At 42.9% G+C, this 5,047-nt stretch overlaps 1 long non-coding RNA gene across 1 annotated transcript; it reads left to right on the top strand.

The window, feature by feature from the left end:
* Positions 1 to 333: 333 nt before the first annotated feature.
* On the top strand, positions 334 to 2,098 carry LOC309380379. Its single transcript, XR_014172896.1, has 2 exons — positions 334 to 413; positions 1,830 to 2,098. It is a non-coding gene; the product is annotated as an uncharacterized lncRNA (long non-coding RNA).
* The last annotated feature ends 2,949 nt before the right edge of the window (positions 2,099 to 5,047 follow it).

Below are 5,047 nucleotides of genomic sequence, written 5' to 3'. Positions count from 1 at the left end.
CGGTCACGACTGGTCCTAATGGTCAGGGGTCCCTTTGCCTTACACAAGCTACAACTGTAAAGGAGCATACCAAAGATTAGCTGGTGTAAATGTGTTCAGATTTTGGCTCAACCCCGTGCCAAATAACGGCTTGCCGCAGTCAATTGCATAGAACTGAAGTCCTTGTGATGTGATGTGATGATTACGTAATAGGTTCCTGCTAGCTTACAAGCCTTCAGTTTTCAGAGGGGTCGACTGGCATCAGCTGCTATAAGAAATTTGCAAGCAGAGAAGAAGTTAAATAATATTTCAAGTGAGGATTTCCTGTGCAGGTTTCCGGTCTCTTCCCCTCAACAGGGCCACATGACAAACATTGTATTTGTGTTTCTTTGAAAGTGTCGAACTTGCCGTTTTCTCAGTTCTATTTGCAGCCTGTGAGTATTGTTTTGCAACCCTAAAGCATTTGGGGAAGCGGCATGAGCAAGACACAGACTGGGGAAAACCTCTGGGGCATTGTTGCTTAACAAATGCCACGTCAGACAGCTCTGCGGTGAAATCTGTCAGGATTGTGCAGTAATGAAGGCTGTGATCCTAAGCCCACTCGCAAGGCATTAAGTTTCACTGAACACAGTAGACCTTACTCCTGGTTAAGCATATGTAGGAAATCCCTGTAAATTTATTTGTTTTTCCTTCCAATATTTATACACAGCTTTTCACCATAGATGGTCACAAAGCAGTTTGCACAACTGTCAGTAACACAACCCAGCACTCAAAATAAAACAGCATTTAAAACAAACAGAAACCAGAAGTAAAAGATTACAATCAATAAACAGGCATAAAACAGAAAAACAACAATAATTAGAAAGGTCTTTTGCAAGGGGTGGCTGCTGAAGGAGAAAAAATTGGGGAAATAGGGTCTTCTTTCACTTACATGTTGAGCCAGATGTTTAAAAAAATTTTTTTGTGAGTGTGGGGAGAGTGGGATGAAGCCGAACACTGCAAAACTTCATTTGCACCTCTGGACATGTGCATGGAAATGAAAGAGTGTTGCAAATGCAATAACATGGAGCATAAATAAGAAATGTATGAGGGAGAAGAAAGTCTCCACCATAACAAAACAAAAAAGAACAAGTAGGCAGGGCAAGGTATTAAACAGATGCTTAAAGGAGCTTGGGAATATAAACACAGAAGAAAAAATATAACAAACAGAAAGGAAATGATCAGAGAAGATAGGCACCAACTCTATGGGGCTGAAGACACCTCAATTCCACCAAAGTATGTTGGGATGGGGCTGAGCCCCCCCCCCCAATCTTGAGGGGCTGGGCATTGTCGGGCCTCCCTGCGATGGCGGTGGGCCTTGCTGGGCCTCTACGTGGTGGCAGTGGGCCTTGCCAAGCCTTGTGGCTTCCTCCCGATGCACATGATGTCACACGTGTGCATCACACACATGACATCCCGTCCATGTGATGAGCCCCCCCCCCCCCAATTTTTTGGGTAGAACTCAGCGTCTCTGTCAGAGAGAGTGAACAAAGTTTAAAAACTTGCTTGTGCAATGACGTATCTCGTTTGGGTTGTTTTTAGAGCACCAATTTCATGTACACCAGACAATGTAAAGGTTAGATTTTTTTTGTTCAACTGGCTACTGAGCTTCACAGATTTTTGAATCCTCTTTCCCCAGATCAAACACTTTTCTTTGATACAAGGAAATGTGCCTGTGTCCTTAGAAGTTACCCTCAGCAAGTTCAATGGGCCACATTCCCAAGTGAGCAGTCAAAGGATTGCCACGGAGATCTGCGGTTAAACTCTATTATCATTTATGTTTTATAATCTTATTTTCTTTATCTTTGAAGCAGCCCTGTGATGAAGGTTTCTGTGCTTCTCATGTTAACAGCTGGGCTTGTGGAAGAGTCGTATACAAGACCACCAAGGTTGCTTCCGGAGGGTCTGTTTTATTGACCATTCGTTTGTGGGGAGTCAGTTTATGCTGAGGTGACCACAGCTTTAGAATGTGCCAATAGATTATGGGCAGTTTGGATCTGGCACTGCAACTCTGCTCCCCCTTCCCATCTATTCTTATATCTTTGAACTTATTAAAGATGTTCCACTACTGTGGAAGACACCCTGTGAGCCAAAATGTAATCAATGCCCACGTCTGATGTTATATTTAGAATAGCTTGATGTGCATATAGTTACTATCATGTGAACAGAGTTTGAACACCCAGAGCATCTGAGAACATGGAACAAGGACACAAGGCACTTATATTCCTAAGTATTGTGGGTTAAATACTGTAGTTTTAAAAAGTCCAGGGTAAATCTTCATTCTGCAACAAAGAATGCAAAACTTGTAGTTTCCTGGAAGAAAACAGTAAAAGATGCTGAATAATAGTAATAATAATAGATGGAACATTACTCTGTGGCCAAATATGTACCCACTAATGGTTGAAAATAATTGCTATTTGCTATTATATCATCTCAAGTTCCTTTACTGCTATAGGACAAAATAATAAGACAAACTGATATGCCGCATCCTTTCATCTCTTAATGCACTCAGGCAAGAATCCAGAAACCACTTAGGGAAGGACAGTCAGCTGAAGATTAACTTCAAGCATTGTTTATTCAGTGAAAATACAATGTTCCGTATAACTCCTTCTCTGGCTGGTGAGACATTCAGGACAGTCCAGGGTGCCTCCAGATGGTCACTATTTTGCGGAAGGGATTTAAGTGCATACCAAAAATTTAAATTTGAACAAGTAAAGTGAATCAAAGTCTCTGTCCTGGCCTAGCACATGGGTAGGCAAACTAAGGCCCAGAGTCTGGATCCAGCCCAATCGCCTTCTAAATCCGGCCCGCAGATGGTCCGGGAATCAGTTTGTTTTTACATGAGTAGAATGTGTGCTTTTATTTAAATTGCATCTCTGGGTTATTTCGTTCATATATTTTTTCATATATTCATCCATATATTTTCCCCCAAAAATACAGTATAGTCTGCCCCTGCCCCCCAAGGTCTGAGGGACAGTGGACTGGTCCCCTGCTGAGAAAGTTTGCTGACTCCTGCCCTAGCACAACAAATCCACTTTTAAAGAAAATGCTTGACTTTTTGCAGTTAGGTAAATGATGAGGAAACTCTTGAGAGTCCCATGGACTGCAAGAAGATTAAACCTATCCATTCTTAAGGAAATCAGCCCTGAATGCTCACTGGAAGGACAAATCATGAAGTTGAGGCTCCAATACTTTGGCCACCTCATGAGAAGAGAAGACGCCCTGGAAAAGACCCTGATGCTGGGAAAGATGGAGGGCACAAGGAGAAGGGGACGACAGAGGACGATATGGTTGGATAGTGTTCTCGAAGCTACCAGCATGAGTTTGACCAAACTGTGGGAGGCAGTGGAAGACAGAAGTGCCTGGTGTGCTCTGGTCCATGGGGTCACGAAAAGTCGGACACGACTAAACGACTAAACAACAACAAATGATGAGGAACTCCACTGAAAAGTGTGGGATGATTGCCAGAAAGGCATGTAAGCATCCTGCAAGCAAATCAAGATGAATGCTCATTTGTTGTATAACTGCCCTGCAAACAAATTGGAATGAAAGCTCAGTAAAGACTAGTCATAGTCTAACCTTGGCATAAGCTTTGTGCAAGTAAATCATAATGGATGTTCAACAAATACGTCCGCTGGAGGAGACTTTAGTTACTTTGGCGAAGAGCATGCAGGGAACATTATGCCTTCAAAATAATATGCTTATTTACATGTAAAGAAATGGAAGGGGTATTATTGGATCACAAAAGCAATTACACAGGCAGAACCAGATTCACAGCAACTTGTGCTTAGTTTCCTCAATTCCTAACCAGAGCTGCCCAGACAGATGCAAACTGATACAGTACAATCTCCTCCAGTTTCTGGTCAGTTATTGTGGCTCATTCATCTGGAAATTTGAGCCTGTTATCATTTATGGCAAATCAGGGCTCATCCACACTTCCTCTTGTCGCACTGCTTTTCCCTGGTGAAAACTGCTCTTTAGCTCAATTGGAGCAAATGGCAACTCGGGTTTCCTCTGGAATCCTGGGAACAGCAGTTTGTTAAGGGTGCTAGGAATTATAGTTCTGTGAGATCAGCACTATAATTCCCAGGATTCTCCATGACTGTTCATGGGTTACAGTAGTGCTTTAAACATATGGTGTGGATGTGACCTTAGTAAACACATGCTAGGCATTGGCTGAAATTCTCATAACTCTTGTTGCCTCAAATACCAGTATAAATTATCCACGAGGTTGGGCAAAACAGGTTTCAGCCTCCACTTTGGCAGGTGGGTATAATTCACATTTCAAATTCCTGGAACAGCCAGCTGGCCATTATCCCCCTTCAATGACCATGCCAAACTCAGGGAGAAAGATTGCATAAGAAACTCACTCAAGCTTAAAACTTCCTCCTTGCTCTGCTTTTCACAGACAAGGGCCATCCTCTACATCTGAAATAGCATAGCTGGATTTGAAAAAGTCGTTAGATTTCTTTTTTTAGGGGAGTGGGGAAGGAATCAGATTGTGAGGTCAGCCCTTTGTGAGTGCTCTTGCAAGATATATGGGGTGGGGGAGAGCAACCCATTATCCTATCATAAGGAAATCAGAACATCTCCATGCCAAAGGCACAAGGTTACATTGGGGAAAGCATCTTCAAGCATCTTTGAAGATGCTCAAACTCAGGACGAAAGGGAGAAACGTGCTAAGAGGAAGGCACATTTAGCAAACCCTCGCTGTGATCAACTCCTGCCTGGAAACCAATGTCCCCACTGTGGAAAGACGTGTGGATCCAGAACTGGCCTCTACAGTCACTTACAGACTCACTGTTAAGACCGTGTTCTTACTTGACTATGAGTGGTCGCCAAAGAAGAAGAAGACGATGGGGAAAGTCTCAAAGTAAGGGGGTTACCTCAGAATTTTCAAATATTCCTCCTCTCTTTTCCATTTGTCTCCCATATGATACTGCTTTAACTGTTGACAGCATATGCTGTCAGCTGTGGATTGGCACATCAGCTAGTAACATACACCATCGCATCCTAACCAGAAGGATTC

The sequence above is a fragment of the Podarcis melisellensis genome, assembly GCF_964234715.1.
Source record: "Podarcis melisellensis genome assembly, chromosome: 11".
In the NCBI taxonomy this organism is placed as follows: domain Eukaryota; kingdom Metazoa; phylum Chordata; class Lepidosauria; order Squamata; family Lacertidae; genus Podarcis; species Podarcis melisellensis.
Note: the sequence above shows the minus strand (reverse complement) of the source record. Positions and strands in the feature narration are given on the sequence as shown.